This window comes from Elephas maximus, chromosome 10 (assembly GCF_024166365.1).
Source record: "Elephas maximus indicus isolate mEleMax1 chromosome 10, mEleMax1 primary haplotype, whole genome shotgun sequence".
Lineage (NCBI taxonomy): Eukaryota > Metazoa > Chordata > Mammalia > Proboscidea > Elephantidae > Elephas > Elephas maximus.
Genome location: NC_064828.1, coordinates 18,295,910 through 18,315,403, shown reverse-complemented (window position 1 = coordinate 18,315,403; position 19,494 = coordinate 18,295,910). Strand labels below are relative to the sequence as shown.

At 42.7% G+C, this 19,494-nt stretch overlaps 1 long non-coding RNA gene across 2 annotated transcripts in view; it reads right to left on the bottom strand.

Annotated features, from left to right (window-relative positions):
- LOC126084271 (uncharacterized) overlaps nucleotides 1–19,494 on the bottom strand; it is a 62,380-nt gene that overhangs the window by 37,273 nt on the left and 5,613 nt on the right. The window contains exons 1-2 of one of the 2 annotated variants that reach the window (XR_007519010.1): nucleotides 15,395–15,647; nucleotides 13,551–13,695 (exon numbers count right to left, since the gene is read on the bottom strand). The exons of the other annotated variant lie outside the window; for it this stretch is intronic. This is a non-coding gene — a long non-coding RNA (uncharacterized LOC126084271). Of the gene's footprint in view, nucleotides 1–13,550; nucleotides 13,696–15,394; nucleotides 15,648–19,494 lie in introns of those variants that run through there. 2 annotated transcript variants of the gene reach the window in all.

Here is a 19,494-nt window from a genome sequence, read left to right as displayed (position 1 = left end):
ACTGGACGCAGGTATGCCATAAACACGGAGAGTTGCTCCACCCCCCTGAACTAACCCCGGGAAGGGGACCAGCCAGGTCTCGCGGGCGGCGTGGGACGCAGCCGGTAGGAGAAGTCCCCGGGAGGCAGCGACTGGTATTGGAGCGGGGAAAACAGCGTCCCAGCCGGGACACTCGGTCACGGCACAAGCATGGGGAGCTGCTCCACCCATCTGAACTAACCCCGGGAGGAGGCCGAACTGGTTCTCGGAGGCGGCACGGCCACGCGGCTGGAGGGACGAGAAGTCCCCGGGAGGCAGCGACTGATTTTGGAGTCGAGAGTGCACCGTCCCAGTAGGGGAGCCTTGACGCTGGGCGTGGGGCTGGAAGCGGGGGTTCTGACCGTGACTCCAGCGGGCCAGACCCCCCGGGGGCAATCTCCACACAGCCAGCACACATAGGTGACGCGCCCGCGGGAATCTCAGATATAATAGTCATTCCAAGCAAGACAAGCAACTCTGGCTATATTCTGAGGTGCTACTCTCCTATCTCTCTGTTCCCTCCCCCACCCTCCCCAGGCGGCTTCATTAACATCTGAATAGCCTGAGCCAGAGGGAGAACTCTGATAGGGATCTGACTGCATTTTTTTTTTAGCGGATTTTCTGGAAAAACTAGTTTCCCAGTGATGGCTCGGAGACAACAATCCATATCAAACCACTTAAAGAAGCAGACCATGACAGCTTCTCCAATCCCCCAAACAAAAGAATCAAAACCTTTCCCAAATGAAGATACAATCTTGGAATTATCAGATACAGAATATAAAAAACTAATTTACAGAATGCTTAATGATATCACAAATGAAATTAGGATAACTGCAGAAAAAGCCAAGGAACACACTGATAAAACTGTTGAAGAACTCAAAAAGATTATTCAAGAACATAGTGGAAAAATTAATAAGTTGCAAGAATCCATAGAGAGACAACATGTAGAAATCCAAAAGATTAACAATAAAATAACAGAATTAGACAACGCACTAGGAAGTCAGAGGAGCAGACTTGAGCAATTAGAATGCAGACTGGGACATCTGGAGGACCAGGGAATCAACACCAACATAGCTGAAAAAAAATCAGAATTAAAAAAAATGAAGAAACCCTACGAATTATGTGGGACTCTATCAAGAAGGATAACCTGCGGGTGATTGGAGTCCCAGAACAGGGAGGGGGGACAGAAAACACAGAGAAAATAGTTGAAGAACTCCTGACAGAAAACTTCCCTGACATCATGAAAGACGAAAGGATAGCTATCCAAGATGCTCATCGAACCCCATTTAAGATTGATACAAAAAGAAAAACACCAAGACATATTATCATCAAACTCACCAAAACCGAAGATAAACAGAAAATTTTAAAAGCAGCCAGGGAGAAAAGAAAGGTTTCCTTCAAGGGACAATCAATAAGAATATGTTCTGACTACTCAGCAGAAACCATGCAGGCAAGAAGGGAATGGGACGACATATACAGAACACTGAAGGAGAAAAACTGCCAGCCAAGGATCATATATCCAGCAAAACTCTCTCTGAAATATGAAGGCGAAATTAAGATATTTACAGACAAACACAAGTTTAGAGAATTTGCAAAAACCAAACCAAAGCTACAAGAAATACTAAAGGATATTGTTTGGTCAGAGAACCAATAATATCAGATATCAGCACAACACAAGGTCACAAAACAGAACGTCCTGATATCAACTCAAATAGGGAAATCACAAAAACAAACAAATTAAGATTAATTAAAAAAAAAAATACACATAACAGGAAATCATGGAAGTCAATAGGTAAAAGATCACAATAATCAAAAAGAGGGACTAAATACAGGAGGCGTTGAACTGCCATATGGAGAGTGATACAAGGCGATATAGAACAATACAAGTTAGGTTTTTACATAGAAAAATAGGGATAAATAATAAGGTAACCACAAAAAGGTATAACAACTCTATAACTCAAGATAAAAACCAAGAAAAACGTAACAACTCAACTAACATAAAGTCAAGCACTATGAAAATGAGGATCTCACAATTTACTAAGAAAAACGCCTCAGCACAAAAAAGTATGTGGAAAAATGAAATTGTCAACAACACACATAAAAAGGCATCAAAATGACAGCACTAAAAACTTATTTATCTATAATTACCCTGAATGTAAATGGACCAAATGCACCAATAAAGAGACAGAGAGTCACAGACTGGATAAAGAAACACGATCCATCTATATGCTGCCTACAAGAGACACACCTTAGACTTAGAGACACAAACAAACTAAAACTCAAAGGATGGAAAAAAGTATATCAAGCAAACAATAAGCAAAAAAGAAGAGGAGTAGCAATATTAATTTCTGACAAAATAGACTTTAGACTTAAATCCACCACAAAGGATAAAGAAGGACACTACATAATGATAAAAGGGACAATTGATCAGGAAGACATAACCATATTAAATATTTACGCACCCAATGACAGGGCTGCAAGATACATAAATCAAATTTTAACAGAATTGAAAAGCGAGATAGATACCTCCACAATTATAGTAGGAGACTTCAACACACCACTTTCGGAGAAGGACAGGACATCCAGTAAGAAGCTCAACAGAGACACGGAAGATCTAATTACAACAATCAACCAACTTGACCTCATTGACTTATACAGAACTCTCCACCCAACTGCTGCAAGATATACTTTTTTTTCTAGCGCACATGGAACATTCTCTAGAATAGACCACATATTAGGTCATAAAACAAACCTTTGCAGAGTCCAAAACATCGAAATATTAACAAAGCATCTTCTCAGACCACAAGGCAATAAAACTAGAGATCAATAACAGAAAAACTAGGGAAAAGAAATCAAATACTTGGAAAATGAACAATACCCTCCTGAAAAAAGACTGGGTTATAGAAGACATCAAGGAGGGAATAAGGAAATTCATAGAATGCAACGAGAATGAAAATACTTCCTATCAAAACCTCTGGGACACAGCAAAAGCAGTGCTCAGAGGCCAATTTATATCAATAAATGCACACATACAAAAAGAAGAAAGAGCCAAAATCAGAGAACTGTCCCTACAACTTGAACAAATAGAAAGTGAGCAACAAAAGAATCCATCAGGTACCAGAAGAAAACAAATAATAAAAATTAGAGCTGAACTAAATGAATTAGAGAACAGAAAAACAATTGAAAGAATTAACAAAGCCAAAAGCTGGTTCTTTGAAAAAATGAACAAAATTGATAAACCATTGGCTAGACTGACTAAAGAAATACAGGAAAGGAAACAAATAACCCAAATAAGAAATGAGAAGGACCACATCACAACATAACCAAATGAAATTAAAAGAATCATTTCAGATTATTATGAAAAATTGTACTCTAACAAATTTGAAAACCTAGAAGAAATGGATGAATTCCTGGAAAAACACTACCTACCTAAACTAACACATTCAGAAGTAGAACAACTAAATAGACCCATAACAAAAAAAGAGATTGAAACGGTAATCAAAAAACTCCCAACAAAAAAACCCTGGCCCGGACGGCTTCACTGCATAGTTCTACCAAACTTTCAGAGAAGAGTTAACACCACTACTACTAAAGGTATTTCAAAGCATAGAAAATGATGGAATACTACCCAACTCATTCTATGAAGCCGCCATCTCCCTGATACCAAAACCAGGTAAAGACATCACAAAAAAAGAAAATTATAGACCTATATCCCTCATGAACATTGATGCAAAAATCCTCAACAAAATTCTAGCCAATAGAATCCAACAACACATCAAAAAAATAATTCACCCTGATCAAGTGGGATTTATACCAGGTATGCAAGGCTGGTTTAATATCAGAAAAACCATTAATGTAATCCATCACATAAATAAAACAAAAGACAAAAACCACATGATCTTATCAATTGATGCAGAAAAGGCATTTGACAAAGTCCAACACCCATTCATGATAAAAACTCTTACCAAAATAGGAATTGAAGGAAAATTCCTCAACATAATAAAGGGCATCTATGCAAAGCCAACAGCCAATATCACTCTAAATGGAGAGAACCTGAAAGCATTTCCCTTGAGAACGGGAACCAGACAAGGATGCCCTTTATCACCGCTCTTATTCAACATCGTGTTGGAAGTCTTAGCCAGGGCAATTAGGCTAGACAAAGAAATAAAAGGTATCCGGATTGGCAAGGAAGAAGTAAGTTATCCCTATTTGCAGATGACATGATTATATACACAGAAAACCCTAAGGAATCCTCCAGAAAACTACTGAAACTAATAGAAGAGTTTGGCAGAGTCTCAGGTTATAAAATAAACATACAAAAATCACTTGGATTCCTCTACATCAACAAAAAGAACACCGAAGAGGAAATAACCAAATCAATACCATTCACAGTAGCCCCCAAGAAGATAAAATACTTAGGAATAAATCTTACCAAGGATGTAAAAGACCTATACAAAGAAAACTACAAAGCTCTACTACAAGAAATTCAAAAGGACATACTTAAGTGGAAAAACATACCCTGCTCATGGATAGGAAGACTTAACATAGTAAAAATGTCTATTCTACCCAAAGCCATCTATACATTTAACGCACTTCCGATCCAAATTCCAATGTCATATTTTAAGGGGATAGAGAAACAAATCACCAATTTCATATGGAAGGGAAAGAAGCCCCGGATAAGCAAAGCACTACTGAAAAAGAAGAAGAAAGTGGGAGGCCTCACCTTACCTGACTTCAGAACCTATTATACAGCCACAGTAGTCAAAACCGCCTGGTATTGGTACAACAACAGACACATAGACCAATGGAACAGAATTGAGAACCCAGACATAGATCCATCCACGTATGAGCAGCTGATATTTGACAAAGGACCAGTGTCAATTAACTGGGGAAAAGATAGCCTTTTTAACAAATGGTGCTGGCATAACTGGATATCCATTTGCAAAAAAATGAAACAGGACCCATACCTCACACCATGCACTAAAACTAACTCCAAGTGGATCAAAGACCTAAACATAAAGACTAAAACGATAAAGATCATGGAAGAAAAAATTGGGACAACCCTAGGAGCCCTAATACAAGGCATAAACAGAATACAAAACATTACCAAAAATGATGAAGAGAAACCCGATAACTGGGAGCTCCTAAAAATCAAACACCTATGCTCATCTAAAGACTTCACCAAAAGAGTAAAAAGACCACCTACAGACTGGGAAAGAATTTTCAGCTATGACAACTGCGACCAGCGCCTGATCTCTAAAATCTACATGATTCTGTCAAAACTCAACCACAAAAAGACAAACAACCCAATCAAGAAGTGGGCAAAGGATATGAACACACATTTCACTAAAGAACATATTCAGGCAGCCAACAGATACATGAGAAAATGCTCTCGATCATTAGCCATTAGAGAAATGCAAATTAAAACTACAATGAGATTCCATCTCACACCAGCAAGGCTGGCATTAATCCAAAAAACACAAAATAATAAATGTTGGAGAGGCTGCGGAGAGATTGGAACTCTCATACACTGCTGGTGGGAATGTAAAATGGTACAACCACTTTGGAAATCTATCTGGCGTTATCTTAAACAGTTAGAAATAGAACTACCATACAACCCAGAAATCCCACTCCTAGGAATATACCCTAGAGATACAAGAGCCTTCATACAAACAGATACATGCACACCCATGTTTATTGCAGCTCTGTTTACAATAGCAAAAAGTTGGAAGCAACCAAGGTGTCCATCAACGGATGAATGGGTAAATAAATTGTGGTATATTCACACAATGGAATACTACGCATCGATAAAGAACAGTGACGAATCTGTGAAACATTTCATAACATGGAGGAACCTGGAAGGCATTATGCTGAGCAAAATGAGTCAGAGGCAAAAGGACAAATATTGTATAAAACCACTATTATAAGATCTTGAGAAATAGTAAACCTGAGAAGAACACATACTTTTGTGGTTGCGAGGGGGGGAGGGAGGGAGGGTGGGAGAGGGTTTTTTATTGATTAATCAGTAGATAAGAACTGCTTTAGGTGAAGGGAAAGACAACACTCAATACATGGAAGGTCAGCTCAGTTGGACTGGACCAAAAGCGGAGAAGTTTCCGGGATAAAATGAATGCTTCAAAGGTCAGCGGAGCAGGCGCGGGGGTCTGGGGAACATGGTTTGCGGGGACTTCTAGGTCAATTGGCAAAATAATTCTATTATGAAATCATTCTGCATCCCACTTTGAGATGTGGCGTCTGGGGTCTTAAATGCTAACAAGCGGCCATCTAAGATGCAGCAATTGGTCTCAACCCACCTGGAGCAAAGGAAAATGAAGAACACCAAGGCCACACGACAACTAAGAGCCCAAGAGACAGAAAGGGCCACATGAACCAGAGACCTGCATCATCCTGAGACCAGAAGAACTAGTTGGTGCCCGGCCACAACCGATGACTGCCCTGACAGGGAGCACAGCAGAGGACCCCTGAGGGAGCAGGAGATCAGTGGGATACAGACCCCAAATTCTCATAAAAAGACCAAACTTAATGGTCTGACTGAGACTGGAGGAATCCCGGCGGCCATGGTCCCCAGACCTTCTGTTGACACAGGAATCATCCCCGAAGACAACTCATCAGAAATGAAAGGGACTGGTCAGCGGGTGGGAGAGAGACGCTGATGAGGAGTGAGCTAATTATATCAGGTGGACACTTGAGACTGTGTTGGCAACTCTTGTCTGGAGGGGGGATGGGAGGATAGAGAGAGAGGGAAGCTGGCAAGATTGTCAAGAAAGGAGAGACTGAAAGGGCTGACTCAAGAGGGGGAGAGTAAGTGGGAGTAGGGAGTGAGATGTATGTAAACTTATATGTGACAGACTGATTGGATTTGTAAACGTTCAGTTGAAGCTTAATAAAAGTTATTAAAAAAAAAAAAAGATATTTGAGGTTGGTGGTGGTTATGACCAAATGGTGTTTAATAGAATTGTTTTTATCTGTGCGTTTGTTAAAGACAGCTCAAATGACCAGTTTCATAGGTGGAGCAAGTTCACAAGTGAGTTACTAGCTCCACATTAAGTGAGCCTGATTCAAGGTTGGTTATAGGGCAGCTGCCCCACGGGACAAGCTTCTTAACATGGGCAACTGGCTCAGGAGGTGCTTGCGTTCCATCCAATAATTCTCAGTAATTGCAACTATCTGCAAAAACTCACTTTTGTCCAAAGATTAGCTTCTCTACAAAATGTCTCAAGCACAAATATTTTAGAAGGGATTATAGCGCAAGGTCTGTTTGCAGAGTCATTTTTTGAAAACAAAACACAGTCAAGATAATTGTGACTGCATACAGGGTCTCCTCCTAAAAGGCAGAGAGTCAAGCATTAGCAATCAAGGGGAGACCGAGTCTGGAGAGCAGCATAAGAGGTGGGGAAAGCTCAAGAAAACCACTTTTGGGGAGTCAGGAAAGGATTCCTTGAAGAAGTGCCATCTAAACAGGACCACGAAAGACCCTACCAGTCTCTAAAAATGTCTTCTATAAAATCACATAATGGACCACAGACAAGGACTTGCTTGACACAAACAAGAAAGAAAAATAAGAAAGTTTAAAAAAAAAAAAAATTATCCAAAATAAGACTTAACTCTAAGCCTATATTCAACAGAACCTAAAGGTGGAGCTTGGGATTCTAGAGAAATACAGTTATAACTTCATAGGAAATCATTTTAGCGGTTTCTGTAGGAGCCAAGGACGAAAGAGAAGCAGATCAATCAGACTAGCTTGGCGTATAAAAGGACCAGTGGGAGTAGGTACGATCTGGAATAAAGTGGAGTGAAGAGGGAAGCAATCAGAAAGTTGTTCAGCTCTCTATTTGACATAATTCTAACTCTTGACCTCCTGTATAAGTCAGGCCTGCCATCATGTTATGATATCCACGCAAGCGCAGTGGTTGTCTGCGGCTGCTGGGTCATTATTCCAAGAAATATTATCCAGGAAATCGGGATTTTTAAATGGATTACATCACTAATTCAACTCTCCCCTGAGAAACTTGATAAGTATAGGACAAATGACATGCATTTATAAACAGGAGACATTTAGACCAGTAAGTAGTTTAGTTTCTCTTTGGAGGCCGATTTGTCATTTAGAATGTTTTTGGTAAAATATTTTAAATAATAATTGACTTTCCCTTCACGACCGTATAAAACCTCACGGGATTCACTCTATTGCCTTCCAGGATGTTTGAGATTTCATCACTGGTTTTCTCTTGAATTGCAGAAAATGTTTGTAGCTGTTAGGAACTGTTTCATTCTCTGCCCTCCAAAGTCCACGGTGAGAAGAAATTATTTCACATTTATAGGCTCCCCGCTCCTCTCCACAGAGTCTGAAACATTTTTTTTTTTTTTTTTTGCTCCTCTCCACAGAGTCTGAAACATATTTTTTAGCTTTCAGAAGGCTGAGAATAAAACCATCTCAGGGATGGTCTCCTTCTACTCCTGTGGCCGAATTTCAATAACTGGATCAAATAAACACAGCCCACACCTTGTATCTCAGTTCCAATAATTGTGCCTCTCTCTGCCTTCTTTAGTGCCAGTCCTGGTCACTGTCCAGAATTCAGACGATTAAACCATAATCCTAGGCGTTACCCTAGACTTCCTCTTCCTCACCACCCAAATGAATAATCATCAAATCCTATTACTTCATCTCCTAAAATTCTCTTTAATCCAATTCTCACTACTCCCAGTTTTGATCACCATGGATTCGCACCTGTATTGGTCTCAAATTACAGTCCATGTTGCAATCACAGTAGTTATTCTAAAGTTTCTATCCTATTCTTAACACACTGTGTCTATCCTCTTCTTAACACACTTTAGTAACTTCCTCTTGCTCCCCCCCAAAAATCAAACTCCTTAACAAGAATAAAGGGCTCATCCTGCCGTGACCCCAGTTACCACACCGACTTTGTATTGCTCATCCCTCCACCCACACCCACCTCTAATCTAGGGTCCAGACATACTGAAGTACTTTCAGTTCCCCAAATTAACCGTTCTGTTTTTTACTTCCCAGATTGTGTTAATGCCTGGAACATTTTCCTTTGCCTTCTGATCTTTCATGGCCCTACTTAGATGGCACTTCTTCAAGGAATCCTTTTCTGGCTCCCCAAAAATGTGTTATGTGCTAAGTGCTCTCGGGGCACCCCATACTTTGCTTCATTATAGAAGTGAGTACACAGCAGAGTAATTATCTGCTTGCTTACCTCTATCCAGCCTTAGACTGTAGTCCCAGGAGATCAGGTTATGAGTAGGTCTTGTCCACCTCTGTATTCCCATACCTGGCACATTTCCTGGTACATCCAAACTCCTCAGTAAATACTGGCTGAATGAACTAATGAACGACCAGGCCCTACCAATGGGGTCATGTCTCCATCTTGCGACTTTCCCTTGCACACTTCAGGGATAATTGACTTGTCCCAAAATCTCTAATCCTGTGGCTGGACCCTACTTAAAATCACTAAAAAAAACCCACTGCCATCAAGTCGACTCCGACTCATAGCTTAAACCCTTGCAAATATTTTGACTGTCCTTAGAATAAAGTCTAAAAGCCTTAACATAGTCTAAAAATCCTATACCATCTGGCCCCTGTTTCATTACCATTTTTGGTATCTAGCATCCAAGATGGCCCCCAATGACCCCTACCTCATATCCTTGCTCAAGGCTAGACCCTTACCTCATATCCTTGCTCAAGGCTAGGTTATAAAAGGAATCATGGCTTCTGCCTTTCTCTGTTTCTTTCTCTCTCTCTCGAATTGCTCACTCTGGGGAATGTCAGCTTCCATGTGCGATCCGCTCTATGGAGAGAATCATGGGATGAGGAACTGAGGCCTCCAGTCAACAGCCACATAAGTGAGCCTTCTTGGAAGCAGATCCTCTACTCCCAGTCAATCTTTCAGATGACTGCAGACCCTATGGATACTTTGAACATAATCCCATGAGAGGCCCTGAGATAGAATCACCCAGCTAAGCCACTCCTAGATACCTGACCCATAGAAACTCTCAGATAACAAATATTTCATGTTTTAGGCCACAAAGTTTTAGAATAATTTGCTATACAGCAACAGAAAACTGAGGTGCCACTCTAGGCCCACCACAGGCCACTGCCCTTGCTAGACTTCTCTCAGTTTCAGAACCAGGCTCCCCCTTGTCTATGAGCCGGCTCACATACTGTCCTGCTGCCTTTCTTCAGCAGGTCAACTGATTTACATATCAGCTTAAACAGCATCTCCTCAGGAACTTTGCCTGTGCCCCTAGACCAGGTTAGACCGTCTCCACCCAACCAGCTGCAGCGCAACAAGCATTTTTCCTTCTTAGCCATTTTTACGTCTATTATTTCACTCAGTAACTATCTGTGGAGTGCCAACTATTGGCCAAATACTGTGCTATGTAAGGTGAAAACCAGGTGTTGCCCTGTCCTCATAAAGGTAGTCTAGAGTAATTCTTCACTTAATTATTCACACTTAATCATTTACTTAATTACGTATACCTGATAATTTATAATTACATATTAATTCTTTCTTTCCCAATATCATAAAATCCCATGGGAACTATGCCTCAACTCCCCCTCCTCCAACTGTCCCAATGTCTAGTCTTCCATCATTCATTAAGAGCCTGGTTATGACAGGGATAGTGGCCGTAATCACCAGAGGGCAGCGCAGCACACTGAGAGTAGAACTGTTGTTAAACCACAATGTCACAAAACTCATTCTCTGTTGCTTTCCTGACAGATGATTTTGTCACACCTTTCATATGCTTACCTCCCTTTTCTTTCCCTCTCACACAATGGTGTGAATAAAGTGCTACAATAGTAGAAGTAGAGTAAGTCAAAAGGCCTTGGTATGGCCCCGTTTTGACACTAGATAGCTGCAAAAATTGGGGCAAGTCCCTTTCCCTTTCTGCACCCTCTTTTTCTTTATCTGAGCAATGAGTCAGATAAGCTGATCACTAAAGCCTTCCAGGACATTCACTGGTAGCTCAGTAGTAGACTTCCTGCCTTTCATGCAGGAGATCCAGGTTCCATTACCTGAGGCAACACACCTCACGCTCTGCCACCACCCATCTGTCAGCGAAGGCCTGCATGTTGCTATGATGCGGAACAGGTTTCTGTAGAGCTGCCAGATTAAGATGAACTAGGAACAAAGGCCTGGCAATCTGCTTCTACAAATTGGCCAATGAAAACCCCATGGATCACCATGGTCTGACCCCCAATCGATCATGGGGCTGGCACTGGATCGGACAACATTTTGTTCTATTGTGCACAGGGTCACCATGAGTCACGGGCTGATTGCATATCAGCTAACAACAAAGCCCTTCCAGAGCACTGAATTTCTATTTGAGATTCTTCAAAAAGAAAGTATCAGAATCAGCCCACCACACTACGTTTGTATCCCAACCCAAACGAGTATAGAATCTTTAATTTTTGTCAAAGTGCTTCCCTATCTATTGTTTCATTTGACTCTCACAATAAACCAATGATGATATTAATAATTCCATATTACAGTTAAGGAAATGACTACCTAGAAACATGAGGGTTTGAGGTTTTTGAGGGATTTCCCCCTCGATCACATAATATCCTTTGTCTAAGCATCACATTAAAAAAAAAACAAAAACCAAACCCGTTGCCATCGAGTTGATTCAAAATCATAGCGACCCTAAGGGACAGAGTAGAACTGCCCCATAGGGTTTCCAAGGTGCAGCTGGTGGATTCAAACCACCAACCTTTGGGTTAGCAGCCAATCTCTTAACCAGTGTGCCACCAGGGCTCCAAATGTCACATTGGTACTTCAAAAAGGCACTATACTTCTCCCCAGGCAAGACTCTGTTTCATGCGAACGTTGAATATCAGAATCATAAAATAAATCCTTGTCCTCAAAGTCAGACAGCCTGATGAGTAGTCCCCACGTAATGTGACCAGTGATATAAGAGGCTACATACATAGGACACTGAGGGGCTTTAGACGTTAATTTATGTTTGCCTTTTTAGCTTAGAAGAATAAAAATCCTTTAAAATGTCGAGATGAAACATTCTGAGTCACTCCTAGAGGCTGTTCCTCCTTAGCCTCCTTCCCTGGCTCCACCTCCCCAGCCACCCCCTGGGTTCTGTTCTTAGACCTTCTTCTCGGCTCACGCTACCTCACCACCCTGGTTGAGCCCATCTACTCCCACTGTAGTGACAATCCATATGCTACCAACTTCTAAATATTTATATCAAGTCCCAGCTTCTCCAAGCCCCAGATCTATGTTACCAACCACCTCCTAAACCGCTCCACTAGGATGCCCCATGGCCACACCACCCATACCACCACCGACAGGGCCTCACCGTGGCTCTCCTCTGGCTGCAACCATCTCCACAAAGTGAGGACTCTGTGGGGCCAATGGCACCTGCCACCTAGAGACCATGACCCTACTTCTAGACCATGTTCCCCAAAAAACCCATTGCCATTGAGTCAATCCCAACTCATAGCGACCCCATAGGACAAAGCAGAACTGTCCCATAGGGTTTCCAAGGAGCAGCTGGTAGATTCAAATTGCCAACCACTGGGTCACCAGTGCTCCAGGCCAGGACCCTGGAATTTCCAACTAAAGTGGCCCTGAGCCCACTTCCAAAGCCTATACAGCCCTCTTTCCCAGGCTGGTTCTCCTGAGGGCAAACTGTACTGCTGTTGTACACATCGGTAGGTTTCAGGGAAGTTCTTTGTTGGGGATGTGCACAGAGCTCAGATACGCAGGCTGGTGTGTCCACACCTAATATGTGATGGAGACAGAGGTAGAAAGGGAAGGGGGTGAGCCATGGACCTGGGCCCAGACAAAAAGGACTGTAGGCCGGCTCTTTCACACAGCCACATTCTGGCGCAGAATTCTAAGAATTCTACATTTAAACATTTGCAGGCATTTTTACAAAGTGAGAGAATACAACATTCTATTTAACAATGCGTTATCTTGATTTGTCATATTTAATATTTAGGCATACAGGATGTGAGCCACCATTTATACGCCTGCACCAGGCCCCCAAAATGCAAGCAGAGGGCCTAGGCAACACCACAGACATAACACATCAAAACCAAACAGCTCACCTGTCTTAGCTTGGGTTACTTCAAAAGGAGAGCCTGAAACAAGAATATACATGCAGGTAGTCTACTTGAGAAATGATCCTGGGGAGCAGAAGTATGGAGGTAGACAGAGTGAGACAAGAGAAGAAGAACCAACAAGAAAGTGTGTTATTAAGGTTCCAATGTGATTCTGCCAGAGCTCTGGTGGTGCAGTGGTTAAGAGCTATGGCTGCTAGAAAGGGCCACATAAACCAGAGACTACATCAGCCTGAGACCAGAAAAACCAGATGGTGCCCGGCTACAACTGATGGCTGCCCTGACAGGGAACACAACAGAGAACCCCTGAGGGAGCAGGAGAGCAGTGGGATGCAGACCCCAAATTCTCATAAAAACACCAGAGTTAATGGTCTGACTGAGACTAGAAGGACCCCGGTGGTAATGGCCCCCAGACCTTCCGTTGGCCCAGGATAGGAACCATTCCCAAAGTCAACTCTTCAGACAGGGATTGGACTGGACAATGGGTTGGAGAGGGATCCTGGTGAGGAGTCAGCTTCTTGGATCAGGTGGACACTTGAGACTATGTTGGCATCTTCTCTCTGGAGGGGAGATGAGAAGGTAGAGGGGGTTAGAAGCTGGCCAAATGGACACGAAAAGAGAGAGTGGAGGGAGGGACCGGTTGTCTCATTAGGGGGAGAGCAATTGGGAGTATGTAGCAAGGTGTATGTAAGTTCTTGTGTGAAAGACTGACTTGATTTATAAACTTTCACTTAAAGCACAATAAAAATTTTTTTAAAAAAGAGCTATGGCTGCTAACCAAAAGGTCGGCAGTTTGAATCCACTAGCCGCTTCTTGGAAACCCTATGGGGCAGTTATACTCTGCTCTATCGGGTCGCTATGAGTTGGAATTGACTCGACAGCAACAGGTTTGGCTTTGGTTTTCTGGTGATTCTGCCAGGCACTCCTGGAAAAGTACAGAATGGCTGTTGGGATCAGCCACCCAAAGGATGGAACTGGGAATATTTATCCTTTGGATCCTGCACATTGGTTGAGATTGTCCTAGGGGTGTTAACTCCCTCTCACGTTTTAGCACCTGTGAGCCCCAGGGCAGAAAGCGAAGACTCAGGGCACTTCCATCAGGAAAAATGCTCTCAGCATGAAGTGAACTGAAACCAGCCTGTAACAGCCTACTCCAGTCATAGTCAAAAACAGAGGGAACACCAAGAGGATAGCAACTGGGGCTTTAGATACACTTCCTATACCACCTTCCTCCACCTCCCCAAACAAAACTTCTATTTTAATTAATAATGGCAGTAGCCAATGAGTCTCCCAAGAACAGAGTCCAGGAGCCGCCCTCACTGCCCCTCCCTCGTCCTTCACACACCATTTGTCACAAACTCTTGACCATTCTCCCCCTGAAACATCAGTTAGCTTGAGCCTTTCCTCTGCGTTTCCCTCCCCTTGACTTAGTTTAACTTCCAGCCCAATTGCAAGCGCCTCATACCATCTCTACTTTGAAGGATTCTACAGCAGCCGCCTGCTCTAGGCAGCATTAGATGACTTTTCATACAACGTTCCTCTGACCTATCTCTCCCAACCCTGCTGTTGTTGTGTGCCATCGAGTTGATTCTGACCCACAGCAACCCTACAGGACAGAGTAGAACTGCCCCATAGGGCTCCCAAGGCTGCAATCCTAACAGGAGCAGATCGCCAGGTCTTTTATCCCACAGTGCTAGTGCCTAAAGCGCCAACTTTTCGGTTGGCAGCTGAGCGTTTAACCATTGCACCACCAGGGCCCCTTCTAGTCTCCTAACTCTAGTCTCATCTAAACACCTCTATGAACACTATCCCCCTATCAAGTTTAGGAGCCCTGGTGGTGCAGTGATTAAGAGCCAAAAGGTTGGCAGTTCAACTTCTCCAGCTGCTCCTCAGAAACCCTGTGGGGCAGTTCTCCTCCGTCCTATAAGGTCGCTATGAGTCGCAATTGACTCGATGGCTACAGTTTTGTTTTGTTTTGTTTTGTTTTTTTAATCAGGCTTAGGAGTCTGTTGTAGGACCTCCGCTGTCCCCCACCCCACATTACTACAGGATGAAGTCAGAATTCCACACTTAAACTACAACATCCTTCTCACTCTGTTTCCAAACTTCCCTCACCCCCAGCTCACCTTCTAGAATCTATTACACACACAGATACACGCACACCCTACACTCCAGCCACACCCAACTTCTCACTATTCTCCAAACCAACCATGACCTTTTCATGCCTCTACACTGTTGTCAGCTACCACCCCCTCATACCTACATATGTGACAAATCCCTTTGCATTTGTCAGAACCAAGCCAAAATGCCACCTTGTCTGACCCCTCCAGGCTCCTTCAGTGCTCCTAGACTGCTGAAGCACTTGTATCATGTTATAAGTATGTGCTTGCATGCCTATCTCCATCCTCGGAAGTTCTTTCAGGTTGCCGACTAATGTTTTATTAACCTTTGTATTCTCAGAACCTAGCGCAGTGATTGGTGCAAAACAAGCAAGCACGCAGTGGCGTGATTGTTCAATGAACGCAAGAATGAGCAACTCTGAGTAAAACAAGAACAACTGGGGCATGTACTTCCTTGCATGCCTCTAGTTTAAGAGTCACTTGAACAGAGACGCTTACAAGGGGAATTCAGAAAGTAAACAGAGAGCTGAACAAAGCTCAGAGGTGAATTAGGTTGAAAATTAGCTAAAAAAAATTAGGTAAGTCACTGACATTTCTTGTGGACGCAGCAAGGAGGTGTTAATGTGGCATTTAATACATGAACAACAAGTAATAGCACAGAATGAACTGGAATAGGCAGGGCTAATGCTGCAAAAATTATCTAGAGAATCCTATAGTTAGGAAGGAGAGAAAAACAGCAAAATGCTTAGAATCACCTTGGTCTCAATTTAGTCCTCACGACAGTGCCTGCACCTTACACTTACTTACTCCACAGAACATCTGACTTTATAACTATACTGTCAAATTAGCTCATTTCTGTTTGGGTCCAAACTAACACGTATATGCTTTTATGCAAAGTATCTGTGAAATACTTGGAATTACTACGGCAGAACCTAGGGTTAGCAGAATAACATTCCCAACTCAAGCAGACCAAGGACCCAGGCCCTGGATAGAGCAGCCAAGATAGTACTTGCCGTGGAAGAAATTCCCACCAGCAGCCGCGAACAGTAAGTGCAGACCAACAAGTGGAGTATCAAGGGCTTCTATTATAGAAAGAGAGATGTGGGCAGTGAAACAGGGAAGCAGGGCAACATTATAACACAACGTCCCAGCATCCCAGAGAGGTAAAAATACTCCATTGACAACAGTAAATGAAAATAATTGTCAAAAGTAAATGAAATCAGCTCCATAGATATAAACATCTCTCACTGTCTTATTTGCTCTGAAAGAGTATAAGCACACTTTTTTTAGTCAACATAGAAAATAAAAACAAAGAAAACCGATTAAAACCTATTCATGGAAGGAGCTACCCATACTGTGTCCAAGGAATTTTTGCTTGTTTCCTACAGAACTTGTTCTATTATGTTGTTGTTGTTAGGTGCCCTCAAGTCAGTTCCAACTCATAGTGACCCTACATATAACAGAACGAAACACTGCCCAGTCCTGCGCCATCCTTACAATCCTTGCTATGCTTGAGCCCATTTTTGCAGCCACTGTGTCAATCCATCTCACTGAGGTCCTTCCTCTTTTTTGCTGACACTCTACCTTACCAAGCATGATGTCCTTCTCCAGGGACCGATCCCTCCTGATAACATGTCCAAAGTATGTGAGACGTAGTCTCGCCATCCTTGCTTCTAAGGAGTTCTATTGTGTACATCACCTAAAAAATGGCTCCATTCATTTTCTCTCTTCTCCCTATGACTAAAATGTAGCGTTGTTGTGAATATAAAGAGAAGCACAGTTGATTCCATCTCTACCAAACAACGTTTTGCTTTTTCATTAGACTACTGGTGTAAGATATGGGAAGATAGAAATTTCAGTCACTCCAATCTTCCACTCTTTTCTGGGTATCAGGCATTCATTTCCCATCGGTTTCAGCTGCTTCATTCCCCTAACTAGGAAACTTACAAGTCATCTGAGGTGAGGCTGGTTAGATACTCAGCTGAATGTTATAAGCAGCATGACTTTTCATACCAGTTATTGCACATTGAGTCATCTTTACAGTGTATGAAATCGAAGACAGATCACCGAGGAAGTAAAGATGCATTCCACATGTGTTTCTATGCCACAGGACAAAATCCAGTTTACTGTCCTCGCTTAAATCAGTCAGGAATTAAATGTAACAAAACAAAACAAAACGGTATGCCAAGACAGGCCGTGGAATTCACCTCAACAGCTGTCCCCATCTGTTTTGAGGCAGGTAGAGAAGAACACAGGCTTTAGCTAAAGAACAAGGGATTTAAGTAGGTAGTAAGTTAAAATTTCGGAGAGTAAGTACTGTTAACTATATAAGTAGATGACTAAGAAAGATGGCGTCTTCCTAGGTGGGTTCTAAACATAGAGCCAGTGTTCACCAGGCAGGGGTTGTTTGGTTATTATGTGGCTAAATAAGTGCAAGCTCAAGCTTATCCCTGCACAGTTGCCTGGAATAATTACAGCTATTCTATAAACTCTATCAGAGCGGGACCTCAGCTTCGTGCATGTGTCCCACCTCCACAGTACCTAATAAATAGTTGTTGTTACCTGCCTCAAGTCGCCCCCAACTCACGGCGACCTCTTGCACAATCTAAGTGTTGTTATGTATGGTATTTTCCTTGGCTGATTTTCAGTAGATCGCCAGGCCTTTCTTCCTAGTTTTTGTTAGTCTGGAAGCTATGCTGAAATCTCTTCAGTGTCATAGGAACATGCAAGCCACCACTAGCAGACAGGTGGGAGCTACACTTTAGGTACACTGTTCAGGAATGGAACCCAAGTCTCCTGCATGGAAGGTGAGAGCTCTGCCACTTACCCACCAATGCCCTCTAATAAATAGTGTTGATATCGTTGTTAGTTGATAGCTAGTCAATTCATGGTGACTGCACGTGTGTGGGGTAGACCTGTCCCATAGGGTTTTCAAAGCTGTGACCCTTCTGAAGCAGATTGCCTGGGTGGGTTCAAACTACCAATCTTTCAGTAGTAGTCAAGCACTTAACCATCTCCACCACCCAGGGACTCCCCTAATAAATAGCAGCACTCATTATATTGGTTGTTCTTCTTCTGTAAATCTGATTGGTGACTTTTATTGGGATAGGGCTTCTAGAGATGCATGTGCCCCTTATGAGTCAAGCAGCCAGGCAGAACTCAGTTTCTCCCCTCTGCCGTTCATCTTTTCCCACTTTAGGCGTTACACCCACTCCTCAGTGACCTACTCAGCTGGGTTCCAAAGACCAGGAATTTCCTTATGTGAAAATCAGCATTATGCAAAAATAATTTTTTTTCCTGTTTTCAGGCCATCCATTTGTTTTTGTTTGTTTTTTTTTATAATTTTTATTGTGCTTTAAGTGAAAGTTTACAAATCAAGTCAGTCTCACACAAAAACCCATATACACCCTGCTACACACTCCCAATTACTTTCCCCCTAATGAGACAGCCCGCTCTCTCCCTCCACTCTCTCTTTTCATGTCCATTTCCCCAGCTTCTAACCCCCTCCACCCTCCCATTTCCCCTCCAGGCAGGAGATACCAACATAGTTTCAAGTGTCCACCTGATCCAAGAAGCTCACTCCTTACCAGCATCCCTCTCCAACCCATTGTCCAGACCAATCCACCTCTGAAGAGTTGGCTTTGGGAATAGTTCCTGTTCTGGGCCAACAGAAGGTCTGGGGGCCATGACCACCAGGGTTCTTCTAGTCTCAGTCAGACCACTAAGTCTGGTGTCTTTACGAGAATTTGGGGTCTGCATCCCACTGCTCTCCTGCTCCCTCAGGGGTTCTCTGTTGTGTTCCCTGTCAGGGCAGTCATTGGTTGTAGCCGGGCACCATCTAGTTCTTCTGGTCTCAGGATGATGTAGTCTCTGGTTCATGTGGCCCTCTGTCTCTTGGGTTCATAATCGCCTTGTGTCCTTGGTGTTCTTCCTTCTCCTTTGATCCAGGTGGGTTGAGACCAATTGATGCATCTTAGATGGCTGCTTGCTAGCGTTTAAGACCCCAGACACCACTCTTCAAAGTGGGTTGCAGAATGTTTTCTTAATAGATTTTATTATGCCAGTTGACTTAGATGTCCCCTGAAACCATGGTCCCCAGACCCCTGCCACGCTGGCTTTCGAAGCATTCAGTTTATTCAGGAAACTTCTTTGCTTTTGGTTTAGTCCAATTGTGCTGACCTCCCCTAAAGTAGTTCTTATCTACTATCTAATTTTTTTTTTAATCTAATTGGTGAATGC